This window comes from Ornithodoros turicata, chromosome 4 (assembly GCF_037126465.1).
Source record: "Ornithodoros turicata isolate Travis chromosome 4, ASM3712646v1, whole genome shotgun sequence".
In the NCBI taxonomy this organism is placed as follows: domain Eukaryota; kingdom Metazoa; phylum Arthropoda; class Arachnida; order Ixodida; family Argasidae; genus Ornithodoros; species Ornithodoros turicata.
The window spans coordinates 15,550,220-15,568,178 of NC_088204.1; the positions used below are offsets into that span (position 1 = coordinate 15,550,220).

The 17,959-nt window shown below is 45.7% G+C and overlaps 1 protein-coding gene across 5 annotated transcripts in view; it reads right to left on the minus strand.

Moving 5' to 3' along the window:
• The window catches only part of LOC135391175 (protein O-linked-mannose beta-1,2-N-acetylglucosaminyltransferase 1-like), a 224,411-nt gene that overhangs the window by 31,805 nt on the left and 174,647 nt on the right, over positions 1-17,959 (minus strand). The gene's annotated exons all lie outside the window — the stretch shown is intronic.

Below are 17,959 nucleotides of genomic sequence, written 5' to 3' on the forward strand. Positions count from 1 at the left end.
CCATCAACGGTTCCCTCGCTACTGATAGCGGGCAGTCCTCGCAGTCCTTTCGGTCTCGATAAAATTCACATAATAAAAGATAATAATCGATAATTTGTGGCAATTTACGTCGCGAGACCCTGTTGGCCTTTCGCGCAGCCCCTCAGCTTTTTCCTTTCCCCTCGTGCACGTAGAACGGTCTCATTGGATCGCTCTCAAATATAAGGTACCACAACAACTGCACATGAGTTCCACTTTGCTTCACCAGCTTTTTCACCATAGTGTCGTGGCCCGTCTGCGAACGCCCCTGTATTAGGGAGTTTTAGTATATCGGAAGGTGTTCAGATCCGAAAACATGACACGCCAATCGCCATCGTTCTTTGCAGCCAGTGACGTCACATTGCTGATTTGATAACGTCTTTTATCGTACCGTTTGTGCAGAATTCTTCCGATGTACTATTCATCGCCATTGCTGCTTTCTGAGTGAACAGACGCTCTGCCACCGTGCTCTCTCCAACCTTTTGCTTCTCTCATGCGCAGAGACGTACCGTCGTAGCGCATTGCAGAAAGAGCGCGTGCAGACACCATCAACGGGATGCGATGACCTAGCGATCTTGCTTATTCAGTTTTGCTTCTCGCCTTTACGTGACATGGAGAAAAAGAGAAAGAAAGAAAAGTAACGATGAGAGTGGCGGGGACACAGGCAGACACCGTGATCGTGCCGCCACGGACGGAGAAATCGCTCTCCCTCGGAGACATATCCACCGTGCCACCTCGTTTCAAGGAAACGCGGAAGGAACGGAATTTCACTGGCGGACTTTCGTTCGTCAGATGGACCCGCTTTTCTTACAGAACGAGGCCATAATGGCATTTTATGGCCTACTTTGCGGCGTACAATACAATGTGCACGTTATCATCTTCGCGCACCGCGTGACGGTACGGTAGCACCGTTTGTATATTTTTAGGAAGTGTGGCATATGCAGGTATATTCTTTTCGGCTGCATCATCTCTGGCTGCTACATCCTTGCACCGGGTGTGGGAGGGGAGCACATAAAATTGCGTTTATTTCGGAGCGTGCGAATGCTCGTTTGCAAGTCAAGTTTTCGGAACGTGCTCTGCACTTTCGCATCCGTTTCATGATGCGGATTGCTCCGTCTCTCCAAAGTTGACTGAGTATACAGGGGTAAGGGTGCTAGGCAGGACGAGCAGACCAGAAAAGTAATTAACGAAAAAAGTAACGCAATTAGTGGCATTAATCACGTTCTTTCTAATTAGTTTCTCGTGGAACTACGCTTAATTCTAACCAGAGATGAGGAAGTTACTCGACAAAAGGAACTGACTACCAGTTAAGTTACTGTACAAAAAATGTAATAAACTACTAACGAAGTTACAAGTAATAAAAATGCATGAACTCGAAGATCCTAACGTACTTTGGAAAAGTAACGAGCTACTTTCAAGTTACTTGATTATACACTTTTCTTTTTTAGTTCTTGACCCTTTCTATAAAATTATTCAGATCTTGATCTCACAATGAGCGGTGCAAGACGCCTTATTGAATACTTTTGATATACGAAAACTATCGCAATATTTGATATGACGAAACAAGCGTGCCTTTATGTACTACTTTAGGGAGACATCTGACGATTTTGATCTCGTATCATACGGTTCTTCCGACGGCGCACAAAGCAAGCATTGAAAGTTTAGGTTCCATGAGGTGTCCACTTTCGTATAGAACCGCACCAACTTTTAATCCCGCAACACAGCGCCCTCTGTCATTGTAAGTACACTGCTCGTCGCAATGATGAACGTCACCCGAGTCTCCTCATGTACGGCCAAAACAGAATTTGTAGCGTTCATCGCGCAATAACAAGGGAGCGGAGTCAGACGCGCCGTGCACGTGCCATCATTAGAGAGGGAGGGAGGACGCAGTTTGCGATGTTTGTATAGACGAGAATCGAACAAAAGGAACCTGGAACTTAGCCCAAGTTACTTTGAAGAAGCTAGCTAAAAAGAAAAAAAAAAGTAACGAGTTCAAGAAGTTACTGGAGTTCAAAAGCAACGAGTTAAGTTAAAAGTTACCGAAAAAAGTAGCTTATATAGTTACAGTAACGAGTTACCTGCAACACTGGTCTCAATCATCTTTCAACATCAGGTGCACGCTCTAAGAAAATAAAGAGTAATTTAGTCCTTTGGGACTTTTGGACTATAGATGTGTTGCATGAACCTATAGTCCCTTTCGGAACTTGATGCACAGAAGTTTATGCGAAGTTTAGGGGTCTATTTGCAGTAATGGGGGAGTAAATTCACGGTCAGGGGACCAAAATGGGGAGTAATCGCCATCTAGGGGACGCTGTTATCACTCTCCCATTTGCTCCAATCTTTTTCTCAGAGTGCACGCAAACAACCACCAATGTTCGAGCTGGCAACGGGACGTATGTTTAAAAATTGCGCGGTATCGTTCATCAGGCTACGCCTTATACAGGGTGTTTCAAAAAACGTGTCATTCTGACTTTATAAAGAAACGGGGTGACTGAAAAATACGGGGTAAACGGCACTTGTGTAGCAACTGAATTTGCCATCTTGCAAAAATATTTTCATTTGATTTTAATTAAAATAAATTGAATTTCTTTAATTGAACTCCAAAATTTCCCAAGCCAACCTAACGTTTTTTTTACAGAATTAGAGAACCCGTAGCGAACTTAGTCAGATCCACCAAGAAATCCGCTCGATATTGCAAATGGAACTGCCCAAAAAAAGTCCCGAAATTGACGCTTCAAAGTTTCGGGTATTCAACGGCGCACCAAATCATACGCAAAGATTCCTGGAGAGGAGGACATGCTCCTGCCCCCGGAGCATAAGGATCTAAGTTCGCTACGGGCTCTCTAATTCTGTAAAAAAAAAAAAAAAAAAAAAAAAAAAAAAAAAAAAAAACGTTAGGTTGACTTGGGAAATTTTGGAGTTCAATTAAAGAAAATTCAGTTTCTTTTAATTAAAATCAAATGAAAATATTTTTGAAAGATGGCAAATTCAGTTGCCACACGAATGCCGTTTACCCCGTTTTTTTATAAAGTCCGAATGACACGTTTTTTGAAACACCCTGTATACTTTCAGATCTCGCACTGCCTGAACGCGGATGAGGACTTTGCGGATCGAACCACTGTCCGTCGTTAGGACGCAAGCACGCGCACGTTGTGTCTTCTGCGCATGCGCGTACAGTGAAACGCGTCGCCTCCCTTTCTAATTTCGCGATCCCGGCGACGGTCCTTTGATATCGCCTCAAAGAGGCAGATTGCGTCTTTGTACTCCTCCAAGTGGTTCTTTCCACTTCTTTTAATACTGGTTCCGAATGAACGGGACAGAGGCAGGCTACTTTCCCTTCAAAAGTGCAGATGGTGCACACGGTTCTTTTGTGATTTTTCCCCCTTTCTTTCGTTCGTCCACCCATTGTTGGCGCAGCTTTTGATTTTGGTCGCTGAGCAGCCTTATTACGTTTTAATTGCCGATAACCGCAATTGGTGGTGCCCGAATAATGCTCCAAAACATAATATAGACGACGTCAAGAGAGAGAGAGAGAGAGAGAGAGAGAGAGAGAGATAAAAGCGGTTCCGAGAACAGTTCTCTCACACGTGGTTAATCACTAATTGCCTCGAAAGTCCTGGGGAAAAAGTCTCGTAAAAAGATAACGTAATTCGAAGAAGGCGATATTATAGATTAAAATAGAAATTCGCGATGATACGTTCGTGTCAGAGCGTCACAGCACGGCGGCCCACTGAAATAAGACGACAGGTTCGTTTGTATGGGTATCTCGGTACCGGTAAAACCGAAAAAAAAAATAACGATGCAGCGAACACGCGTCAACAACCAGTCAATTAGTCGTTATAACGGTAGTACGCTATAAATGGACCTGTCTCACGCAAGTCACGCGAGCAAATATATTCCACGCGACACTTGAGATCAACACCGCGAGTGCTCCCATAATGTGAAGCTCACATCACATCGAAGGAGTTCTGTGTATCTCCACATTTTCCGTGAAATCCAGTGCTTCTCACACGTACTCAGCAGAGATAGGAACGGTTGATTTTTTTTTTCTTTCTTCGCGGTTAAGTAGCACTGCCACCACGAGTCAACTGCGGCGTCAGCTGCGACGTCCTGCGAAGCTGGTTACTGGAAGCGTGCTGGTCGTAGCACTGCGTGCCTTCGTACAGATCGACATCTGCTAGCAAACTGTTTTCACTAAACCTTCAGCAACAGAAACTTCCTGCAACTTACGGGTGGAGGCACTTGCTGAGTCCTTTTATTCGCTTGTATGTCACGTTTGAGGTGCGATTTTTGTGACTCGAGTCACAGAATAATAATAAAAAAGAGCGATTTTTGAGTCACTGTAGGCTAGTCATTTGAGCGGAACCAACTGTTGAGCATAGAACACGTAGAATGAGACTACTATACTCGTGTCACACCCAGCGGTACAACTTCTAAAGGCCGGCCCAGGACGCATACTAACCCCGCCCCCCTGTCCCCCATTCCTTCCTGCTGTCCTCTCTCCATCTGTCCACATCTGTACGCCACTCATAGCCGCAGTTGCTTCGCGGCGCTAACAAAAAGAAAAACAACTTCTGAAGAAACGTCCATATACCGATGAGCGGAAAATGTATCACCGAAACGCTTCCCCGCCCCCAAGCCTTTATAGGAACCGCATCTCCAGTAAAGCAGCTGACGTTAGTCATCAAAGCTAAGGCCTCGAAGAAACGCCATTTCTCCCCCAAAGCCACCGAGACATTTGCCGGAAAGGCCGTTGTACCGTGGCCAACATGTCCGAGCGTCCCTCGGGAACGGGGCTTAGGTTACGGCCGGATAAAGCCGGGATTTCGACTCAACCGTGATAGACAAAAAGTAAAAAATAAATAAATTATATATATATATATACTCCACAAATTATTTTGTGCCGCCAAAATAAGCACATGCGCCACAGACTCTTTTGGTGGAGATTACAGGAAAGAAAAGGGGGAAAACTTGACTTTTTTTAAAAAATTATTTTTCCCGACGAACCATATTCCAAGCTTAATTCCTCTATGACAGACAATTTCGTACATCCCAGCCAGTGTGTATTGTCATCAAGCCGGAAAACTACTTAGCCAGTATTGTACCCGTTACCAAAATATGGAATCGCGACACCGATACACTGTGCTGCGTTCGTATCCGGTTCCGTTATACAAGTATTCGCTTCGTATTCGACACGACTTTATAACTATTCCCCCCTGTATTTGCGTTGGTTACGTATTCGCTTCGGTGGAGTTCGCGGTGGAGCACCACCACTAGGACCGCCAGTGTTGCCTGACGGACATCGATCGCAAAAACAGTCGCTTTTATTAAATTTGGGGCGGACCCTCTCGGGAAGGCCGTTCACCGTATCCGACTGGGAGCGCTATACACACAAAACGTTGTCCACGCTTAACGGAGTCAATAAATCTCACGCAAGCACTTCAAGGCACGGAAAGACACGCTTCGCGTATTAATTCAGTGCCTAATGTATTACGGGCAAAGGAAGAGACTTTTCCGCAACGCCCTCTGGAATCGCGCGCAAAACCCGTGGGAAGCTGGTCAACGAAATACGCGAGCAAATTAAATCACCGAAAGGATTGTGCCGACCGACGATATAATTGACGGCTATTAAATCCACCTAACTCGGAAACTCCCATCTGTCAACCGAAATGAACTTGCAGGCGCGGAGGTACACACTCTGAAGACAGAACTACACAGACAGACACCGTTCATATTCACGCGAGCTACATTCCAGAGAATACTCCAGCGGAAGACGCGAAAGACGTCATAGCTTTCTGCTGTCAAGTGATAGCGAGTGCTCAACGTCGTGTCTTCACGTGCGCTGCTAACCGTGGGGAATATCCTGCGACACAGCCACAAGATATTCCGTAGCAGACGGCAGGAAAAGACGCTGACGGTGTCTTCTGCTAAGTGTCGTCTGTTAAGTGCGCAGTACGCCACTCCCGATATTCCGGCGCCGTGTGAATGCTCAACATAACACGGGACGGAACTTCGGCTGGGTGAGCAGTGTTTTCGCCTTTTTTTTTTTTATTCCACTAGAATATTCAGTGAGAATGTCGCTCGTGCGAATACAGGGACAGTATAATGTGGAGAAGCGCTGTTTTTAGGAGAAGTCATCCGGCCTACAAGTCCGGACCACTGATCTCTATAGAATAGGCTGGATCGCGCATAGGGTGCTCCACAGCGTCGTCACCGGCCGCCATATTGGTGGGCCAGACGCATTCTGTCGTCTGCATTTAGTTCAAGCGGGGCTGCCCGTATTTTTTTAAAATTTACTTAAAATAAAGGGCATGTCATGCCAGTTTGTTGCAGCTTTGAGTACACTTCACACGGACAGAGAAAGAGGGATAATTTTTCACAGGTAAGCTCTTTATTTTGAGGAAAAATCAGTTTATTCGTATCGCATGCATCTGACAACTCGGACTTGTCTGCATTGCTACTTCGCTGGTGCCATTACGTACCAAGAAAGTATTTGTGGCTGCTCCTACAAATCTCGAGACCATGTGTTTTCTATAAACAATGCGCTTGTGCTTGCGGGTTCCCCTCCTTGCGGGTTCCCCCTGTGCCGAAGAACCGGATGCAGAACCTACGCCAATATGCCAATTTGTTCCACTGTTCTTTTAATTTGTGAGGTACGGTGGAAGTAAATAAACTGCTGTGTTAACCTCGTATGTGCAGTCGCTCCTACAGCGTGTGTGATAAGTCATGCATGTGCGTGCTCTTCGTGCACAGCGCTTCGAATTTCTGTAATGAAATACGCTGACAGCTGAACAACTGCAAAGCACTCGTGACAATAACGTTATTTTAAGATGAGGAATAGGGAGCTTCATCGCCAGGGTCTATACTCGACCCCATTGCTCCTGGTGATGCGGTGAATAAAAATAATGAGCCCCTTCAGAATAAAGATCAAGGTCTTATTGCAGAACACACACAGAGACACTCGTAGAACGTAATACGATAAGGGAAAAAGTCAAACGAGAACCGTACAATACCAAACCACATAATAACGAACGAGAACCGCGGAACACCACGCGAAAACCGAACAACAAACGAAAACAAACAAAAATATAAAAACGGAAGTACCTTACAATAACAAACAGTGTTAAACCTTACTGGGCGAAAAGAATGAATTTTATAGGTTGACATTCACCGAATTCACCTTCATGCGTATGCTCCCTGTGCACAACACTTACGACCCGACCCCTATTCGGAATACGGGCAGCGGAGAAGAAAAAGAAGGCAATTACCATTAAAAACTACAGGAACACGGTGGAAGCACGTTTGGAATACGTCAGCACACTGATTCCTAAGAAAAATGCGTGCTAATCAGCAATGAGGAGCGTTTAAATCGCAATAAATACTCCAAATCAAATCGCTTCCCATTGTTTCCTATGGGAGCAGCCGGCGCCAGTGGGCCCTCCAACATGGCGGCCGGTTGCCGCAACTCTACCCCACGCGCCCCTCTCCTATGCGCGATCCAGCTTTATACATAGAGATCACTGGTCCGGATCCGGACCGTACACCAGCTGTTTCCTGATTCGGTCACACTCACAACTGCTTAAGAAACACGTGACCTCCGAGCCAAGCCGTTCCATGAACACAACCGGGGCAAGTTTCGAAACTGAGTGTACGTATTTCGTCGATACAAAACGCTCGAATATATATATATACGTCCGCTGACATTTGAAGTATTAATACAGCCTACGTCCCAAAACCGTGGCGTACACGTCGCTGTTGTGGCAACGCCGTAAAATATTACAGTGCCCTTCTTGAAATCGTGACGGGCTTAACTTCCGGGACGTTCCACATCTCAACGCCCTGCATGTGTGCCTCCTTCGCAGTATGCGAGGTGCTATCCATCTAGGGCTTGAGAGTTACACGCCCACGGGGTCGCTTACTCTTACGCGAAACAACGCACGTGTCGAATGTAATGAATACCGAACACATTCGCCTTCACTGCAGCGCAGGAAGATAAAATTCACGCACTCGTGTCGCCAAACTTGAGCGAGGCATCCACGAGAATGGGTACTCCCACTTTTTTGTCAGTGTGTGCAACATCTTTTTTTTCAGCATCTGCAAAAGTTACGGTTGCATAACTGTAGTTTACAATATTATCTTTAGTCACACACACAAAAAAAAAGTGAACAAAGAAAAATAAAGAAACCGAGAGAGAGAGAAACACATAGTACACACACGAAAAAAAAAAAAAAAAAAAAACGTGCTGACGATGTTAGGCGCTACAGAGACAAAAATTTGGCGTCATAGCTTTCTGCTGTCACGTGATAGCGAGTGTTCAACGTCACTTCACGTGGCGGGTAACCGTCGGGAATATTATGCGACACAGCCAGAAGATATTCCGTAGCAGACGACAGGAAAAGACGCTGACGGTGTCTGCTGCTAAGTGTCGTCTGCAAAGTGCGCAGTACGCTACTCCCGATATTCCTGCCAATCAAACAAAAATTAATATCAATAAAACGTGAATACGGCCGGCGCAGTCATATCACACAACCCACTTACTCCAAATTAATAAGTGCTCGCTGTCACCGAAGCCCAGCTATTTTTAACGCGCCCTCCAAACACCCCAAAACAAGGGAAGAAAAAGAAAAAAAAGGAAAGAAACAAGAAATGCAATCTACACGGAATAGTGCCATCACCCTCTTGCTTCCATCGCTCTCCGTGTCACCGCATGTACGCCCTTTTAAGGCAACCAAATGCGCCACCCTTAACAGAAAAGTCCTGCGGTGGGGAATCCATTTTAGATCCGTAACCCTCCCCACATTCACTTTTACTTGCCTCCTATATGTGTATACGATATATATCTCCGGTTAGAGAAGACCTCACTCCTCCACCCCCATCTGGGGGCATTGTACAGCCCATCCCCTCGGCCCACGAGCTCTTCCGTTGCGGCAGAGACGTTCCAGACAAGAACTTCCCTCGCGCGCACTTTATTATCGTTGTAGCCCAGTGTTTTCTTTAGCGGAGACCGTCTGTGAGCTACCGTTTAAATAAGCGGTAGTGAATCCGTCCAGGCGGTCGGGGAGAAACGATGGAAAACAGAAGTTAAAATACATTTCTCGGAATCTTCTAATGCAGGATACCACTCTCCGCAGGAAGTAATGGTCGTGCTCGGTGTTTTTTTGGAGGACTGTTTTTTAGCGCAAATCGAAAAACAAAGCGTCGAGCCAACTAGCTATTTGCAACATATTCAAAGCTTCTTTCTTGAGCCATATCCTTTCTATCTTTATCCGATTGATTAACCATATATCCTCTCTATACGCAAAGCTCCAAACAGCACCAATCCCACAAACACAAACATTTCGCCCGCGAATCTACGGCATATTTCGCGCTCACTTCGTACACGCTTTCACGTTATAACGCGCGCGGATCACGCCCCTTCGGGACCCTTCATCCAAACTCCGATTTTTCATCCTTACAGGGCACGCGTGAAACCAGAGGCGCCACATTCCTACAGATATCGCGTTGCCGAGAAACTTTGGGACTCCGTCTTGGTCTCGCAAAAGCTGGCAATTATTCAGTGGCGAAAACTTTCGCCACAAATCCCTCTCGGTTAACACCGCATCGCGGCGACGATATAATCGCCTTGCATCCATCTCGCACTGTGCTCAGAAGCGCTCCCAACTACGTGCCGCGAATGGGACACCTGGGGGCTTTTGACCACTTTCTCATCAGCGTCGTCGGTGTATAGTTTGTCGTTCCTCTGAACTTCGCCAGCAGCGAGCACCATATGAAAGCGGACAACATCCGTCAATGTGTGACAGTGTTCGTACGGTTATCTTGCGTTGTCAGTTATATGGTGACTTGCACAGCATAGAATTCATTGAGCAAGAGGACATTGTTCAAGCATTGTTCAAGAATTGATGCCACGGTGTTTGCCTTAGAGGGCACCCTCTGTGAGGCCTACAACGGCGAGCCCTTTCACCATCATCACCACCTTAGAGGGACCAGACCGGACTTTTTTTTTTTTTTTCAGTTGAGTGTTAGCTCCGCGAAACAACTGGGGCTATGAGCGTCGTACGGATGTGGACAGTTGGAGAGAGGAAAGCGGGAAGGAGTGGGGGACAGAGGGGGGAGGTTAGTATGCGTCCTGGGCCGGCTTCAAGGGGGAACTGTGCCAACATTCGTCTCGTAAGTAATCGGAAAACCCCGGGAAAACCTCAGATAGCACAGCCAGTGGTAGGATTCGATCGAACCGCCTTCCAGGTCGGACAAATGAACGACGGTTCCATGTAGAGGTGAGCGCGAGTGACAGTATCCGCATATGTAAAGATCCGCGATAGTTGAAATAGATGTATCAACATTTGCAATGGTATTGATCATATCCACAGTCATGGCGCTTGCAGGAAATAATCTGGAAAGTGAAAATATTGTCTTACAAATGTTTTTACTTTTCTGCATACAAACTCTCAGGAACGTTACGTCACCTGCAGTTGTCCAATAGTGAAATTAAGGCGCAGCAATGCACGGGATGGCACACGATACCGCAGAAGTGCGTGTGTTTGTGCGTATTTTATACGCGCGCGGATTTCAGAAAATTATGTTTCATTTGCGAAGCAGGATCTCGTCCGGATCACGTTCTTTCAAGAACCAATGAGTGGCCGATGTGCTCGCTGACGCCAGTATTATAACAACTTTTTCTTGAACATTCTCGCGTGTAGTCGCTAATGCGTGCATGATGTAATAAAGCACGTTCATATCAAACTGTCGGCGAGAGTAACTATACTGCACAAGCTACCGTTCACTTTTTGTCTCTGGTTGTTCCATTAGCATTTGTTTGCACTTGAAGCAAAGAACAACTAGACTAGCTGCAATCGTGGGTGCCAGCTGACGAATGCTGTAAATTGTCACCGGCAGACATATATGCCACTTTGAACGAAAAGCAGATTACTTTACGCAGGTTTATCAATCATATAAGCTCGAATGACGCGCAATGTGTCCGATTAAATTACATCACGAGCGGAGGACGTATAGATAGTAGATATGGACTTGTGGCAGCACCATTGCCAATTCTTGTCCTGCGCCTTGAGTCAAGCTACGCGCCACCGGCGCGAGAGCAGTTAGTTCGTTTCTGGCTTTAGGACCATTCGTCACTGACGTCACATTAAAAGGCTACTTCCTCTCCAGACCTGTTTGTCGTGTCAGTCACAGACGGAAGATAGCATTCAGAAATCCGCACCGCGCACTCCTCAACTGATTACGTAACTTTTTTTCACCCGATTCTTCCCTCCTGAATCGGTTTAAGACCAATTCGGGTACCCGGTTCCTCCGCGAATTCAAATCACGTAGACATGTTCAGTAGCAACCGGCACGCACGTCTGACAGAAATATTTTGGAGTGCTACAATAAACTATGCGAAGCACATTCAATGTTACAACATGTCGCGCTTGTCACCATAAATGACGAGGTGTGTATGTTTCATCAATATACGCACTACGTTGACAAAAAAAAAAAAAAAGAAAGAAGAAGTATATCTGATAACACCCGAGTGCATCAGCAGGACCAGACTCAACCAAAAACCACCCGATCCCCCCTCCCATCGGATCCGAGAATGTCATTTAGCCCGAAAAAGGTCGTACAAGTTCCATGCTTTCAAGGAAGGACGAAAGAACCACACATCCCTATAGACACCCATCCTTGTGGAGCTACGATATTTCCACTGCCTCCTCCCCGGTCCACCACGAACGATTCCACAGACTTCCGCCTCTCAACTAACGCACGCACGCTCACGCGTATTCACGTAACGACATAGTCTCGCACGCAACTGCCTTCCATCAACGTACAGGGTCACGTCCGATATGTTGCCCACGATTACAGTGGTAGGCGTTGTCCGGTCTCAGTCGCAACAACAGCGATGCCTCCAAGAAACGGAGACGACGACGACGACGCTGCACTTTCGCCCGCCCAACATCGCGACCTCTGACGCCGCTTGGCTTCGCATTAATCGCGCACGTATATGGTCCTTGAACTTGCGCTCGCAAAGGAGGGGGAAAATAAAAAATAAATAAAGAGGTGATGTCATCGGACGACGACGCTGATGAAGTTCGTTTACGCCACACCTGGGAGTAGCTCGATAAACAGCTAAGATGTCATTTATATGGCTTACGTAGTCTTTTTATTCTTATCCCTTTTTTCTTTTTCTATCGTGCTCAAGGGCGGCGGGTACAGACTGGTTTGAATACATATGCACGTGCCTTCACCTCTGCCCTCTACCTCCCTGGAAAGGAAGTATCGGAAAAAACATTAGCGGTGTGCAATCTCAGAAAAAGTTGTGTATTTGATAGTCTGATCCCTAAGTGTAGTCACATGTCACAATACTCATAGTCAGAGCCGTCGCGAGGCGAGCTCGCGGCCAGGGTAGGGTAAAGGTGAAGCCCCCCCCCCCCCCCACTCTCTCTCTCTCCCTCTCACTGCCTTCAGACACAGAAACAAGAAAAGAGTGCTCTGTAAACAAAGAAAAGAAAACGCTTATTTACACCGCCGAGGTTCTTTTCATTCCCGCTTTATGCTGTCCAGCCCCTGCCAAAGCCTGCCGTTCGGCGCCTTCTCCAGCGATGGCGCCCGGGGCGGCTGCACCTCTCGCCACCCCAATCGTTACGGCTTTGCTCATAGTATTTTTAGAAAATTGTAAAACTGCGAGCAACACTGGCCGAAGTTGCCACGAACTTCGCATAGCCCCGTCAGGTATACGGCGAAACTATATTGCGTGTGCGTAACACAGGGTCTGAAACGAAGAAAGTCGTTAGGAGCACCAAATTTTCGTGAACACCGGCCCAGCCTGATGGTTGGCCGGCGTGTATATATACATATATAGTCTACATATGTATGCATGTATGTATGTATTTGTGTGTGTGCGCGTGCGTGTCGTGAACACCGTTGCTTGCCAAATTGTTTCTCACCAGACGTCGCCCCGATACTTTTTACCCCAATTTTAGGAGAAAATTAAAAATATGAAGAGTGCTCCGTCGCACATATGGCTTGTTGCGATGGGTTTGCTCTACAAGCAACATGCGCCGCCAACTTAGTTAAAAATACGTACTTGAAAAAGTTTTAATATTCTTTAAAAACTTTAAAAAACGTACTTAGAATACTTTAAATATTAGGGTTCGAAACATTAGGAGCATCTACAGCTCTTTTTGGATGCGGTTAGGTTAGGTTTATCGACGGACTCGTAAGTAAAACTAGACACTCCTAAGCGTTCCAACACTATTCTGGCAATCTGAAACATCGTGCGAGAAATGCACATTTTCTAATAATAATAATAATTAAAAAATAGCCGTAATCACTGCTCATGACACTTGTTTCTTTTTGACTTCCCTTTACGGCGAGGCAATTGTTGCTAAAAGCGACGCGCAGACGCAGGTAGATTGAGAGACGACAGTATAAAGGAGGAGGAAACAGGGATGTTAGTTTATGAATACTGGGCACACTGCAATCTGAACTGTGCCGACGATCCGCGTGGAAAATCGCCCGGAAGATACAGGGAAAACCGCGGACAGCACAGCCTGCGGTGGAATTCGAACTCAACACCTCCCAGACTTTAGCGTTACCTCGTGACGTATTTCATAACCTAACCTTATACAGCGAGCATTTTTTTTTTATGTCGCTTTACTGAACTGATACGACACAGCCTCTAAACATGCATGGCTAAGTTGCCGCGCAAGTTCGTAGATAGGTGGATTAGCAAGTAGGCGCTTAGTAGATTCGGAACTTCACTCTAAAAACAGAACTTCGCCGCATAGCACGTAGCGCGCCAATCATTGCCGCGAACGATAGGGTTATCGCTTTTGATTCGAGGAGAGAGGGAGGCGTACGCCTTTTTGTGGCAATTACCATATACCCAACTTGCCACAAAAAGGCGTACACCTCCCTCTCTCCTCGAATCGGAAGCGATAACCCTATCATTCGTGGCAATGGTTGGCGCACAGCGTGCTATGCGGTGAAGCTCTGTTTTTAGAGTGTTGAATACAAGTATACAGTTTGTAGGTTAAAGGGAATTTGCGGATACCGATGAAAAATTAAAAATGGTGAAGTCATCGGAATTTCCAATAGAGTTTAATGCAAAACCCATGGCCGAATGCACATTACAGGTATCCTGTGAGCTTCCGTTCCCCATACTACTAATATAAGGATTACAAATAGAAAGGTTTCAAAAATAAAAATGAACATTTAAACAAACAAAAAATACGTCGGAAAAATGTCCATCGCGCATCTATTTTACCAACTGAGATACATCTCACCGCGCGAAAATACATGGCGCATTCGCAGCGGACCGACGGCATTTCCACACGCATACAGAAGTGCCATTTGCACATCACATGCAGTGCAGCTACCAACCAATCTACAAGACGCCGTATTTTATCACAGGGAGCACGTGAAAATGAAAGCACGGAATAGCTGAAGTTATCTGGTAAAAAAAAAAAAAAAAACAGCGGTAACGACGGGCGAGCCAGTGTTTTTTCCACGAATGGTGGTAGTGCTTCTAGTGGTGCTATGATATGGGATGAGAGAGATGAAAAAAGGAAAAATAAAACTGAACGAAAAAGGACCGAGGAGAGATCGCAAAGCAAAATAGAGGCAGAATGACCAAGGAGGTTAGGGAATGGGCTCTGCATACTAATGACTCTCCGTGCAGCATACTTTCCCTCTCGGCACTGACTCGCAAACGTGAAATTCCTTCCAGACATAAAAATAAAATTAAAAACAAATAAACATATCAAATGGGCGACAGAAAGAAGAGGCGAGGGTAGCATAACAGCGGAGATAGAATAAAAATTTGCGGGCCGTCGAAATGGTCACGCCTGAATTTATTGCGCGTGCGAAGAGACATTTTTACTGACACGATTTATGCTATTTTCGACGGAGGACAAAAAAAAAAAAAAAAAAAACTTTCGGCGCGGTGTAAACTTTTTCACCCACGTTTTCTTATCGTTTTTTTTAGTCAGTTTTCGCCTTCACTATAGTGTGTGCAAAGTTGGCTGGGAAAATATGCAGCCATTATAGCGTATACGTGCGAATCGGGAGCTATCGATTGGAGAGGAGGACAGTGAGCGAAAGTTCACGTACGAAGGCCAGACATCAACTTTTCATGTCAAAGCTAGAGAACAATTGAGCATCAAAGACGCGCGCACGTCTGAAATTCTAGAGCAAAAGTGGTCTTTTTTTTTCTCTCTCTCTCTCTATGCTCCGACTTGACGTTAGTCAATGTGTACGAAAAAAAAAAACTGACTCAAAAAATGAGTAGGTTTTTCTGGCGCAGACAATGACTCTTCAGTACAACAGCTTCGCTACTTTCACATTGGAGGAATGAACAGAAATGTTGCGCTAGACAGACATTTCGAACGCACCGAGTGAGTCCTTCTCAGGCACGTTTTCAGGCACGGTTTTCTGACGTACATCAAGATTCGTAGTTTCCCTGAAAGCCTGTCGATCAAGCCAAATGCAATCGGTGCATACACTCTAAAAATAACTCTAGAAATAAATATCTATCTAAAATATATATATATATATGGGCCTGTTGCACTAAAGTTTCGTCCGGCGACCGCAGTGCCAACTGTCCTCTAGTGTAGAACGCCGTTACTAGACGGTCGTGTCCGGCGTGTTCCCTGCCTTATCGCTGTACCGCCAACATAATCTTTTTTGTGGAAATCCTTGCGCCACGATTTTTCATAGCCGCGGTGTAAGTGATACATGCCAGTATACGGAAAAACATCCGGCTACACGACCACAAATGGCGCTGTAGAATACGGTTCGGAGTGCCCCCAGACGTCGTGAAACAGGCCCATAACTTCACCGCGTAAAAAAACGATCTGCGCCAACTATTCAAACTGTCACTAAAAGGCGTACGCCTCCCATTTTTTAAGAAAGCAAGAAAGAGAACAATATCATTCTGAACGGCGCAGTTCGTTGAGAGAGTGTTATGCGACGAAGTCCCCTTGTAGAGCCAAGTACATGCATGTGCATAGGACGCCACTTTTTCGAGTGGACCAGCCACGGTGTAGGTCCGTCCGTAGCATCATAGGAACATGTGACAGTCACCACGTGACCACAAATTTACCGCTGACGATGGCCCAATACAAAGCTACCGCGTTACAACGCGATACGGCACAATGCCCAGAGATGGTTTCTTTTGCGGAAATTCGGCATGTGTCCGTGCTCTGCGCGACGTATAGAAGTCCTGCGTGTATCTGTGCCTAGAATTAGGCTTTAAAAGGAAAATAGCTTTGACATCCACGTTTTCGTGACACCGCACTATGCCGGCGCAGCGGCAACAGTTGGTGCCCCCCATGGAGACGAGGATACGCCACTTCCTCGAGAAGATTATAGCGTGCTTAGATGTGAGCAGATGGTGGAACACCGACGACTTCGTGGAAGTCATTCTACCAATGGAAGGAGAAAGGGTATATATTACTGGAAAGAAAAACGATGATTATTCGTTTCCTGTCCGGCAAAGCGGCAGAGTATATAAAGACTGGAAAATCCGTTGCTTCTCTTTGCTCAACGCAAAGTCATAACCTCTCCTTCCAGATAAGGGGCCACATTCGGGGGGACTTCCCGAGCGGACTTTTGGGGGCAGATGCGTGTATCCACCTGAAACACACCGTCCCGACACGCCCCAGCTAACGACGTATCCGACGCAAAGCCCACAACCGCCTCCCCGTAAAACTCTCCCTCGCTGGACGAGCAGCATCTTCGCAGTCTCCCACGCGGAGCCCGTATCGTTGGAAAACAAAAGTGGGCCTCGCTTCTAGCAAATTAAGTTAAAACATTCACGAAGTGCTTTGTTAACGATACACTACAATTTAACAAAATTGCCTTTTAGTTTGGGGGCGCACAACTGTATAAAATATGGAACAATTAATTCTATCACAAAAAAAGATCTTTCGTTGTGTTGCAAATGCGCCTTACGTTGCACGTACAAATCCACATTTTAATGAGCTCAGCGTTGTGCGTGTATGTCATCTCTAGGAATATGTTTTTGGTAACAAACTACGTTTTGCACGCGATGTAGTATTTGTTTCTCATGTTCGCAGCAGCGCCCTCGGACACTCCCACCACCACGATCACGTCCAGCATCGTCATCGCCACTTCGATCATTCCCGTCATCTCTCATCGTCATCACTGATCATTGTCACCACTCATATTAGACCCCTAGCTATGGGGTAGCGTTCCACTCCTAGAGTGGAAAACCTCCCCACTTGATCATCACAATATATATGTTGTTGTTGTTCTCATGTTCGTAGGCTAGCCGACGTAACCAGGCAAACCACATCCCGTCAAGAGCAGAATACTGGTATCACAAAAGTTAGAACAGAATATGGAAGACAAACGCTGACATACAATATTCTCTATATTTTGAACTCGTATCTCAATACCGTGTCGAAGCTATCTGCAGTTTAAAAAAAGGAAAACAACAGGCGGTTGAGCCGATGTTTCAATGTGGTTATGGTAAATATATCGGAATATTTAAATATGTGTGTGTGTATTGTTCAGATTGATTAGATATGTCTGAATACTGTTTAGAAGGCACATATATGTGCTGTTAAATATATTTCGTATGTCTGATTGTCAACAAATATATCTTGCTGTTGCCCATCACCGGGGGTTATGAAGGTTTATTAAAGACAAAGAGGAAAAGTCAGCCAGACTGAGGTCGGCTTGCTATTCCAAGAAAAAAATAATAATAAAAGAACGGGTGTGATCAAACTGCCACACGCAGCTTTTTCCCCGTGCCTCCTTTTTCTGCAGAAACAAAATATACTTTTAAAAAATAATTCGAACTGTGACGTCACGGCAAACTTGCTGTAAAATTCGATTATAAATAACTGGATACGAATTCAGTTGAAATATATTTTGCACGGCGAACGCCTCTGTACAATTGAAATATGTCAGTCTTTAAAAAAGC